The sequence below is a fragment of the Phascolarctos cinereus genome, unplaced genomic scaffold (genome assembly GCF_003287225.1).
Source record: "Phascolarctos cinereus isolate Bilbo 61053 unplaced genomic scaffold, phaCin_HiC Scaffold_4;HRSCAF=312, whole genome shotgun sequence".
In the NCBI taxonomy this organism is placed as follows: domain Eukaryota; kingdom Metazoa; phylum Chordata; class Mammalia; order Diprotodontia; family Phascolarctidae; genus Phascolarctos; species Phascolarctos cinereus.
The window spans coordinates 328,924,692-328,936,874 of record NW_027555847.1 but is presented as its reverse complement, the minus strand read 5'-3'; the positions used below and the strand labels follow the sequence as shown (position 1 = coordinate 328,936,874).

At 38.1% G+C, this 12,183-nt stretch overlaps 1 pseudogene; it reads right to left on the bottom strand.

Moving 5' to 3' along the window:
* Positions 1 to 11,087: 11,087 nt before the first annotated feature.
* Positions 11,088 to 11,760, bottom strand: LOC110222332 (coiled-coil domain-containing protein 43 pseudogene; annotated as a pseudogene).
* Positions 11,761 to 12,183: the final 423 nt, after the last annotated feature.

Genomic DNA, 12,183 nt, shown 5'->3' with positions numbered 1-12,183 from the left:
TCCTTATCTGTAAAATGTGCTGGAGAAGGAAATGGCAAACCACTCCAGCATCTTTGTCAAGAAAATACCAAAGTTGATAATGACTGAACAACAACAAAATGTATGTATGTACACACACCACATAGCTAGCTAGCTAGCTAGCATATACCTATATACATGTTGTCTCCCCAATTAGGCTGCAAGTTCCTTGAGAGTAAGAACTGCTTAACTCTTGTCTTCACCTACCATACTGCTTACAACATAGTAGGTATTTAATAAATAATTGTTGACTAAACTGCTCTGTTCAAAATCCTTCCCAATGTGCTACTAACCTTTCTTCACAGGTTGATCTCACATTGCTCCTTCTCAAACACTCTATCAGGCAGTCAAATTTGCTATTTTTCATACAAGACAATTCATTTCCTCATGGTTTCTTTGTAAAGACTTCACATGTTTTCAATACTCCCTCCCCTCTACTCTCCTCTGATCCTTGGAATCCTTATTCCTCCTCAAGGCTAAGCTCACATGCCACCTCCTCTTATTTGAAGCTTTTTTTGTTTCTCTCAGTTGTTAGTGCTCTCTCCTTGGGGGAAAATGCATTTACTTTGTATATGTAATCCTTTCTCCAGAGTCATTACGGAGATTTGAGGGGTTGGGAATGCTGGCATTTAGGCACTACTCAGAATTCCTCAAGTTTGCAGAGCTTTGGACCTCTTCTGATCAAGTAAGTGAGGCAAAAAGGGGAAACATTTTATGGCAGAGCACATGCTTGGAGGTAAAGAGAGACGTGATAGGATGGCCTGACAAAGGCGTATAAGAATGGAAAATAGATAAGGGTTAGTGAGACTGCTACAGTCCAGTCCATATAGACCATGTCATTCTCCTGCTGCCATAGAATGCTGCCTGAAATACCATCCCACACCTTTTCCTATCCAATCACTTTCTTCCCAGTTGCTCATATGATTGGGGATGGGAGTGGAATTCAGTGGGGGGAAAGAAAAATTTAATACCATCCTAACTTTAATTCCTATTTAAGGTTGATAGGTTGCTATGCATTATGTTGATGCTTCTTTATATTATCTTGCTATTTGGAATTACCTTTTAAGATATGGCTGTATATAATTACTTCAGGCCAAAACAATGAATGCACTTTTCAAGGGCAAGAGAAGAGAAGCTAATCCAAAAGGGAGGGAAGATTTTCTTTAGCTTGGGATGACATGAGGGCAAGCCAGTTAGAGAGAATATTTAGAATTTTAGTCATCTCTGAACATAATCATCTTCCACACTAAAATTTGAACCCAGAGAGAGACTTTGTGAGGAAATAAGCCAGTAGCAGTGAAAGTAGAAATTTACACAAGTTTTATAAAACAAATTCCACCCTGGGTCTACATCTATTTGTATTTATTATAACTACAAATATATAGCTACTATTATAGAAATAAAGATAAAAATTTGGAGAAATATTCAGCGCTCATGGTCAGGTAATGTAAATATAATTTAAAGGATGCTACAGCCCAAATTGATTTACAGGTTTAGTGACATACCAAATCACTCGAGAACTACTTTAAAGAGCTAAACATACAATAATAAATTTCATTTAAAGGAACAAAAATTCTAGACTCTCAAAGGAAAATGTGAAAAAATATTAAGAAGCATAGACAGAAACAGCAGATTTGAAACTGTATAGTAAAGCAGATAGCCTTCAAAATTTTATTATATTGGTTAAGGAATAGAAAAGTCAAAGAAACAGACTAGATGAATAAGAACTAGAAATATTTGAAAGTGGCTTGAGCTTGATGACACATGCCTTTAATCTCTGCCATTAGGAGAGGCAGAGGCTGGTGTATCACTTGAGCTCAGGAGTTCTGAGCTGCAGTATGCTAAGCCAATTGGTTTCTGCAGTTAGTCTGATAGCAATATAGTGAGCACTGGAGAGGGAGAGGGAAGCACCAAGCTGCCTAAAGAAATGCAAGCTGACCAAAGCAAGAAATAGAATAGATCAAAGTTTCTGTGCCCATAAGCACTGGATTTGTCCAGTAAGTGGTCATTGCTCCTTCAAACTGAATGAGATACAGAGACCCAGTAAAACAGAAACAAAACAAAAAACACTAGCCAAGTATTTAATAATCCCAAGAATATAACTGGGAGAAAGACTATTTGGCAAGAATATCTGGGGAATCTATAAGGCAGTTTGACAAAAAATTAGCATCAGAGCAATATCACGTATATCAATAATCAAGCAACAATAATGTATTAAGAAGGTCTATGAGAAACAGTGTGATATAATGGATATAAACAGGGCAGCTAGATGGCACAGTGGATAGAGTGCCATCCATGGAGCCAAAAGGACCTGAATTCAAATCCAGCCTCAGACACTCACTCCCTATGTGACCCTGGGCAAGTCACTTTACCCTGTTTGCCTCAGTTTCCTCATCTATAAAATGAGCTAGAGAAGGTAATGACAAACCACTCCAATACTTTGCCAATACACCTCCGAATGGGGTCATGGAGAGTGGGACATGACTCAACAACAATAATGGATATAGATAAAACCTCTGAGTCAGGAAGATTTAGATTCAAGTCTTGTATCCAATACATACAGGCTATATAACTCTAGGTATATTCACCTCTTGCTTCTGTTCTGATTGATGCCTTCTTACCTGCAACTTTACAAGTGGCCTAGCATGATTCCAGAGAGAAGTGGAGAAGGACAGATCCTTCTTCATGCTGACATCATGGTGACCTCACTGCAGCCAATCCCTTTGTGGGAGTACGAACTCAACTAAATGAGCTAGCACTCTGTCCTCTGATAACTTTTGCCTCTTTTAGGTTTCCTTTCCTGATTGAGTGGATATGTTCAGGCTTAAAAACAATTTTATGGGATCAAAAAGCCCAGAAGTCTATGAATTTGGTGTCAGCAGTATCCACTGTAGTGGTTGGTTGTGGCAGCAGATGATATAAAAGAAATTGACCATGAAAGGGGCTGAGCATTAAGTTCAGAGAAAGTCTGGTTTAGATTGCAGTAATATTGCAGATCCAAGGTTAAAATTCCTAATCTGAAATCCTAAAAAAACATTTCATGTTCTGATGAAGTTTAAATATTACCCTCCCAGTAGATTCTAACAGTGATCACATCACTGAATTCTGTTTTAATTATAAGGTTCTGTTAATTCACATTCTTGTATACCTAGCACTCTTTTATTAGTAGGAATAAATTATTTGTCCCATACTCTAATTCATTCTCGTATTGTAAAAGAGTATATTGTTTACTCCTTTTTAACTAACCCCCACACTTATGAGGCTTATTACAATATACTTTAATTAAAATAAACCACAGAGTAGCTGGGGTAAGGATTTAACAAGCTGATGAGTGTCAGGAAAGGAAACCCCCTCTCTCCAGAGGTGGAGTTACAGAACTCAGTCTAAATTATTTGGCTAGGTAGAGAATAGGGAAGAGCAAGTTCCCCAGTCACTGTGGGTTCAGGCAAATAAGTATCTAAAGTCTGTGCTATGATATTGTCAAATCTCATCACTATGTGTGTTGTTTTTACTTAAATATTTCTCTCTGTTTAGGGATGGGAGAGATAAGAGTAAGCTATCTGATGAAAGGAAGTGGATAGAATCAATGGATTTGAAATGAGAAAGACCTCATTTCAAACTCTGCATATGACACTTCCTACTTGTGTGATCCTAGGAATGTCACTTAAACTCTTTTAGCCTCAGTTTCACTATCGGCAAAATAGGAATGATAAATAACACCTACCTCACAGGACTGTTGGAAAACTCAAATAAGTTCACATATGTAAAATGTTTTACAATCAAAAAAGTGCTGTGAAAATGAGCTACTGTTGCTGTTGTATCCACAGATGATGTAGAAACAAAATGTAGACATGAATAAAATGCGTTTTTAAAATACTTAGAGTAGAAAGCATGCCATAGTAATCTCCCTAAAACTGATGGGCAAGTATCTGGAAAGACTTGACATGCCTGTTTCAGATATCTTCATCAACATCCCAAACACCAATCAGTCCCATACTTCACAAAGTAATGGGGTCAGATGGCAAAAGCACAGGCAACTCAAAAGTAATTTGAATCATTTTGGTTTCTCATCACTTGCTCCACCCATCCACCCACTCCATCACTGAAGATTCAAATCTCTGTCTCATAGACGGCTCATCACACAGCCCCTGAAATTTTTTGCTACTAGAAAATCATATAAAAATTTCCCAAATTTTAGATTCAATATCAATTCCATTTCAATTCAAAAGACAAATCCAATCCTATTCAATTAATGGAAGCCCCATATGGGCTGGGAATACCTAAGACATGTTTTGTTATTCAATTAAACAAACATTTGGTGAGTATCCAGGAAACAGTCTCTACCTTCAAGGAGTTTGCATTCTACTAGAAGAACAAGTCTCAAAGATGAAAAAATCACTACCTAAAACTGGGACAAAGTAGATAATTCTCAGTATCAACATAAGTCTGCTTATTCCAGAAAACCGTAGAGGGCACTGGTGCAAGTGTAGTATTGGGCTACAAAACCAGTAAGATTTCTCAGATATAAGACTACACTATTTTATTTTCTCCCTCATTAGTGTCAGTGCAGCTTAGCAAACAGTGAGGGGAAATGGTGCTGACTCTGTAGTCAGAGGACCTAGATCCAACCTTGCCTCTGATCCTTACTGCCTGTGTGTCCTTGGGTAATTCCCTTAAAAGCCATGGGCCATATTTTCCCCATCTATAAAATGGGAAGAGTGGACTACCTAGCCTCTGAGAGCCCATTCAGCTCTAGGAGCCTCTACACATTCACTAAGCCTTTGTGAGATGTTAGCTATTTTAATTATGGCAGAAAGTTCAGGAAACTTCTTCCTGAAACACCGGCATTGTGAAGCACTGTGTTACAGTATATGGTATAGATACAAAGACAGCTAAAACACAGAGTCTCCTGGCAAAGACCTTGTAGTCTAATGGGAAGAGAGGATCTACACACAAATAATTCTCAGGTGATAGTGAGGTCAGTGCAAAGGACATATCCAGGCAAGATTCCATAAGAAGTCTGAAGAAAAATGAAGAAGCTCATTTTTACCTTACTTTTTATGAAGATGATAAGGGCTTCAACAAAGGTATCTCTAAAATGGGAGAAGGAAGATGGAGATGGCAAACAGTCCAGTTTAACTAGAATAAGGCAAATGTAAGTAGCTGTGTCTGAAAAGATGGATTAGATACAAATTGTGGAGGACCTTGAAGATCAGGGTGAGGACCTTACCTTTTATTCAGGAGACAATGTATCATATAAAAGGAGCTGAATTACTTAGAACAATTCCAAAAGCTATCATCTCCAAACTATCACACACATGATTTGGAGCAAAGATGTGCTTACCATGCAGATTCCTTTCTTTGAATGCTCTTAGTGCGGGTTCTTCCAAGGAAAGGGTGTAACCCATGAGGGAAGCTAAAGAAGATGGAGTAAGGCACTGCCTTCATGCTGCTCTGCTGCTCCATAGGAGACACGAGAGTTTCATCATCTGATGTCAACAAGTTATATCACTGCAAACCAAGATAGGGAGGAGGGAACATGTGACTTAAGGATGCAACCATTTTTGTGTCCAACAAATATTTTGGACTTGTTCAACAATTTTTAATGATTACTTTTTAATGAAGTAATTTACACTTCATTTCAAAAGCAAGGCTGAAGTAATAGCTGACCTACAACTTTACTTACAGTATAAATCTCAGAAGATTTTTCTGGGAATAACCTGCAGCACACATTGTTAGTGAAATCACTCCCTGAAGAAGGTATGCAGACAGAGCACAATGTGCAATTTGTCAAATCTCTTCAGTTATGAAGGACAAGGAAATCAAAGTCAACAAAGCAATTTGAAGTTATCAAAGCCTCAGGATGATTTTAATGAGCTGGGTATCCACAGATAGAGCTAACTGAGAGCTAGAGTGAGCTTTCTTCTTCCTAGCAATAGGGCTAAGTTGAAAACAGTCTCATGGATATTTTGGGGGGTAAAACATACTGCAAGCAATGCCTCATCATTTTCTGAACACATTGAGTGTACTATTAACAGCTCAGGACCCTAAATAAATAAAAAATCCTTGGACTCTGCTTCCATATCTCCCATGAATATACAAAACCAGATTCAGTCAATAGCTCTACCCTTTGCTTGTTTTCTATTTAACTGAGGAGCAAATAAAAATCATGACCTTATGAAGAAAGAAGGAAGGAAGGAAGGAGAGAGGGAGAATGGAATGAAGAAGAGAAAAGGAAGAGAGGGGCAGCTAGGTGGTGCAGTGGATACAGCTCCAGCCTTGGAGTCAGTAGGACCTGAGTTCAAATCTGGCCTCAGACACTTGACACTTACTACTTACTAGCTGTGTGACCCTGGGCAAGTCACTTAACCCCAATTGCCTCACAAAAAAAAAAGAGAGAGACAGAAAAGGAAGAGAAGATGCAGGAGGAGGAGAAGAAAGATAATGAAGAGGAGAGGAGGAAAAAGAAAGAATTTCAATCCAGGAGTAGCTTTTGATTAAGGCCGAAAGAAAGAATCAATCTTCCCAGGAAGTATGATCTATTAGGTGAAAACATGCTAAAGTTTAAGTCATACATGGGTTTAAGAGTGACCTGAGACTGAGTTCTCTTACCTGTTAAACAAGGGTAATATGTGATCAATCAATCAAGCCTTCATTAATTGCCTACTATACTGGTCTTCTTGCTGTTCCTCACATAGAATACTTCTCCTCCTATCTCTGTGCCTTCACATTGGCTGGCTTCCTTATCTAGAATGCGTTTCCTCCTCATCTCTCCTTATTATAATCCCTTATTCCTTCAAGACACAACTCAAGGATCAACTTTTGCATGAGATTTTACTTGATCCCCCTTCCCTCAGCTACTATGCTTTCTCCCCACAAAAAAAAATACTTTGCATTTTATCTCTGTGTGTTTTGAATATACCTGCAATATGTGTGTGTTGGCTTCCCCATTAGAATACAAGCTACATTTGGGCAAGGACTCCTTCATTTTTGTCTTTTTCTTCCCAGAATAAAGCAAAGTTCCTGGAACACAGTAAGTAAGGAAACCATGGTACAGAGAGTTTAAGTGACTTGGCCAGAGTTTCACATCCAGTAAGTACTTGAGGTAAAATTTTAATCCAGAACTTCTTGACTCTAAGCCCTAACTCTCAAGCCTCAATCAATAAGCTATATATATATATAATATATGTATATATGTATGTATAAAATAATAAAGGTGTGTGTGTGTGTGTGTGTGTGTGTGCGTGTGTATGTGTATCATGTGCCAGCCTTTTAAAAGGGAATCCACGTAAGACTAGTCATTCATGTGGAAATAAATCAGAAATTAATTTGGGGCTCCTATAATTCAAAGTCCACCTTTATGGCTTAACAGATTAGCACAGATTCCCTGCACTATGCCTTCTATCACAGGAAAGAACTCTGGCCTAAGCCAGAGAAATCCTTTTCCTTGACATTCCCACCGTTTCTTTGCCAGGCAACATTCATCGAAGGATGACAACTCATTATTCATAAGTTTAACTTTTAATCTTAGACATCCTCAGCAATACAGACTAGCATGTTGTTTTTTGCTTTGTTTTGTTTTTTTTGCCAATGCCAGGTGTCCACACCCCCATCAAACAAGCTCATTATTCTGACTACACTCAGTGTACTTTTAAGGTGGGCTTCAGGACCCAGGAGAGCAGCCAATCCAATAAAGTAGCAGAACCTAAAGCCGAGAGCATCTTCCCTACTTCAGAGGGGGAAAGGGACAATCAAATCTTCAAACTGTCGTGTCAAATTTTGTAAGCATGACTGAAAGTACTCGTTCTTTTGTTGGTTTGGATGTAAGGGATGTTAAATGTAGTGTTTGGAACCTATGTCAAAAGGTGAGGCACTAATAGTGGTCTATCTATTTCTTCTCTGTCACAACAGACAAAAGAACTATGGTACACACTACGATCTTCACTACTAACCCCAAATCTGAGAGTTACATGAGCTGATATCAGGAAAATTCGAAGATGGGCATACCTGGGGGAATAAAACTTCAGTGAAGTCAGTTACAAAAGACAAACAGGAACATATTAGGTGGGAGAAGAAGGAACAAGAGGATTATGTGGAATAATGAAGGGCAAGGAAAATTATGGAGTGAAAACCCAAAGATACTGTGTTTAAAATAAACATCAAAGTTGTTCCCTGGTGACCTGAGTTTACGTTATAATTTTATCACTCACTGTGTGATTCTGATCAAATTACTTAGCCTCTGTGAACCACTGTCTCTTCATCCATAAAATATACCTAAAATTGCTCTAACTACCTCACAGCACTGTTGTGAAGACAGTTACTTTGTGAACCTTTAAGTGATATAACAATGGGAAATGTTATTATAGCCACCATTCTGTGTCTCCTCTGAGAAGCTTCTCTCTCAGCCCCACTGTAGTTTATGATCCTCCTGAACTTTGCTGTCCTTAGCTATCAGAGTTTGATGACTTCATCACTTTCTCCTCTTCTCTTGTCTGACCTTTCAGCTCTTGATAACAACCTGACAATTGAAAGGGTTCTCTTCCTTTGCTGAAAGCCCCTCAGCTGCAAGCACTTACCCAGTCTGAGCAGCCACCTGATAGCTCTCTGCTGCCCCCCATTGGAGTCCATACACCATAGTCTATTCCCTTAGATATTTCTGTCCCCAGGTACCAGGCTGCCTTTAAGTTCTGAGATATATATCTAATGCAATGCTTTGAATGTAGTAGGTACTTGAACTGCTCTAAAATTAAAATTATATTATACCAGAGTTCAGGATCCTTCCTACTCAATAATTATGTCTTTCCCTATCTGAAATAAGAATACATTTGTCCTAAACTTCAAATAAACTTGGATGCATAGGCTGTATACTGTTGGTTATATCAAGACTCTTGACTTATTAAATTAAAGCTTGAAGGAGTTAATTAAAACTACATTTCCTTTTTTTTTCATATGTTTTTGAGTTGAAAATTTTTTCTCCCTTTTTCTCCCCCCCACCCTCCCAAAGACGGCACACAATCTGACATAGGCTTTACATTTACATACCCATGAAACATATTTTCACATTAGTGAAGTTGTAAGTAAAAATTAAAACCAATAGGAGGAACCATCAGTAAGATGAAACAAAACTCAACTGAAGGTAAAAATAAGTGAGAGCGATTCGACTTCCATAGTTCTTTCTTTGGATGTGGACAGCATTTTCCATCCCGAGGCCTCTGGAGATGTCTTACATCCTCATAATGCTGAGAAGGGTTCAGTTTAACATTCTTAGTCATTGCATAACGTGGCTGTTATTGTATACAAAGTCCTCTTGGTTCTGCTCACTTCACTCAGCATCAGACCATATGAGTCTTCCCAGGTTTTTCTGAAGTCAGCCTGTTCATCATTTCTTATAGAACAATAGTATTCCATTACATTCATATACCACAACTTGCTCAGCCATTCCCCAATTGATGGGCATCCTCTCAATTTCCAATTCTTTGCCACCACAAAAAGAGCTGCTATGAATATTTTTGTACACGTGCATCCTTTTCCCATTTGTTTGATCTCTTTGAGATATAGCCCTAGAAGTGCTATTGCTGGATCAAAGGAAAACTACATTTCTTTTGCAACCGCACCCCAGGATACAAAGGTGGTGAGGAGTAATAACACACCCTTGTTGAATGTAATACAACATACAAGTATAATAAATGCTTAATGAGTGGATGAGTTGTTGTCTTCTCACAAAGTCATGAAGTGTTTTTGCATTATGTGATAATGGAGGTATGTGCACACCAAACACCTACCCTAGTGCTGCATATGTTGTGTTTTCAATAAACACTTGACTGATTGACATACAGACTAACAAAGGGAAAAGATATCAATGTACCTTTTCCCTGTATATTCACTTTTTAATTTGTGTTAAAAGTTTATTTGGAAAAAAATGTTGAAAATGTGAACATTCATATTTCTGAATTCTATGCCTCAGGAGTGTTTGGAGAGAGGGAAAAATCCTCTCTTTTTCTTTACCAAGTGTTATTTTATCACCTATACACAAGTAAAAAATATCTATTACTTTCATGTAATTAATTGTACAAAACAACTTCATTCTGCTGTCCTTCATTGAAAGTGCCTTTTCTAGGTTATTTTATGGTCAGTACTTGATTATAATCAAAAGGAAGTGACTAAATTTGGCCAATTAAGAAAGGAGAGATGGAGAGTTTTTGCTGGCATCTGACCCTTCCAAATGAACTTACCAATAATATAGGTTGGTAGTTTCCTAGAACCTGATTTTGGATGAATATTCAGTGGTTCGTTCTCCCTCAATGTTACTAGAAGAATGAGGTGAACCAAGAGAGGTTGACCTCATTATTGGTTACTCAATGTTGCTAGAAATTCCTAGTGTTGCTTTTTTCTTTAGAAAGATGACCTCACCCTACCCTTCCCTGATTTGTTAAACTAGGAACCATTGAAAGTTTTTTGCTTATATTTAGATATGAGTCTCAAGGTAGTAATGGTCCCAAGCTTTCAACCATCACATTGGGAAAAAAGAATCTTGGTTCTAGCTAAATTCCTAGCTATATATTTAAATAGTCTTGCACTGACAAGTGAGAGTCATACTCTGTGTGCGTGTGTGTGTGTGCGTGTGTGTGTGTGTGTGTGTGTGTGTGTGTGTGTGTGTGTGTGAAATGAACTACCTTCATTTCCTTGGCTTAAGCTTCTGCTGCTACATACTATTACAAAAATAAAATCTGGGTTCAGGTGGATCTCTACATTCAGCATTCTACCTTATCCAACAGAAGTGAAGTAAAACCACATTTTATAGGTAACTGCTCTCTCAAAGCAAACCTTTACTCTACATTCCACCATTGAGAGTACCATCCATTCCAATCCTACCTGCCCCTAAAGGCTATGAACCTAGTTTTCTGTACGAAAAGGAAAGTCATGATGAAAATTCCGAAGTGGTTAATACAATGAAAACAAGAATTGATTTCCTAAAAAAATAAGTCATGCTTTCTCACATCTTTGGTAAAGACATCAGCTACAACAATCCAAAGTTACCCACACTACAAATCACATGGCACATTTTGTAATTAAATATCTGTGATTTTGAGGGTGTGTAAACAGGTAAGGAAATGCATTGAGAAAGCCACCAGGATTTCCCTTGTTTCTACAAAATATACACTATATACAAGACCAGCTCTTCCTCTGATCAAATTGTTGGGGAGGAAGAAAGGAGAAGAATGTGTCATTTTCTTCTCTTCCTTTTTCTCCTGCTTGGCCAGCTTGTTTTTCTCCTTTTTCAGTATGCCCTGCTCCTTTTTCCCCTGAGACTCATCCTGCAGTGAATTTTGATCCAATTTTTAAGCATTAAGGACATTGGTATTTCAGAAAACAGATTTATCAGACTCAATGTTTATCATACCAGCAACTGACCCATCTTTCTCATTTGCTTTATCCTCCTCATCTGTCACATTAATCTGAGCCAAAAGTATGACTTTCCAATGCTTCTCCTCCTTTGATACCATCTTGAGTTTCACTACAATGCATACCTGTTTCTCACTAAAGTAGCAATGGTTCACATTCATCTTTTCTTTTTTTGTGTTTGGTGATAATACTCTGGATTTCTGACTACAGCTTGATAATTTCCCTACAGATATCAAGATGTGAGTCTTCTGCCAGAAAGGTGGCCAGGATTCCCTGCAGCCAGTCTAACCTGTCATCCTTGTCATCTTTTTGTAGGATTCCCTGGATATAGGCAGCATATCAGCCAGGTCCCCTCCATCACCTCCAGACATATGTCCAGCCGGGGCAGAAGCTGTGGCCTTCATCTGAGGCCATGACTCTGCTGGATACTATCATCTTAGGACTTGGTCCTACCTCTATACTTCACTTCTAATAAAGCATTTGTTGCTTTCTTGGAGAATATTTTAAATGAAACTTTCTCTAACAAGAAACATTTATGAAAAATAATCTATACACATTTTAAGCAATACCTTTTTTTATGGCAATTGAATTTCCTCAGCTAGTAGAATTGCAGACATAATGTTAGAAGATTCCCAACTGAATGAGAAGACAAGATGTAGGTCAAGGCAATACAATTGGAGCAAATCTAAGAAAGAAAATTGCTTTCATTTGCAGAATGAGACATATACACAGATAGAGAGGTAGATAATAAATTGATAGATT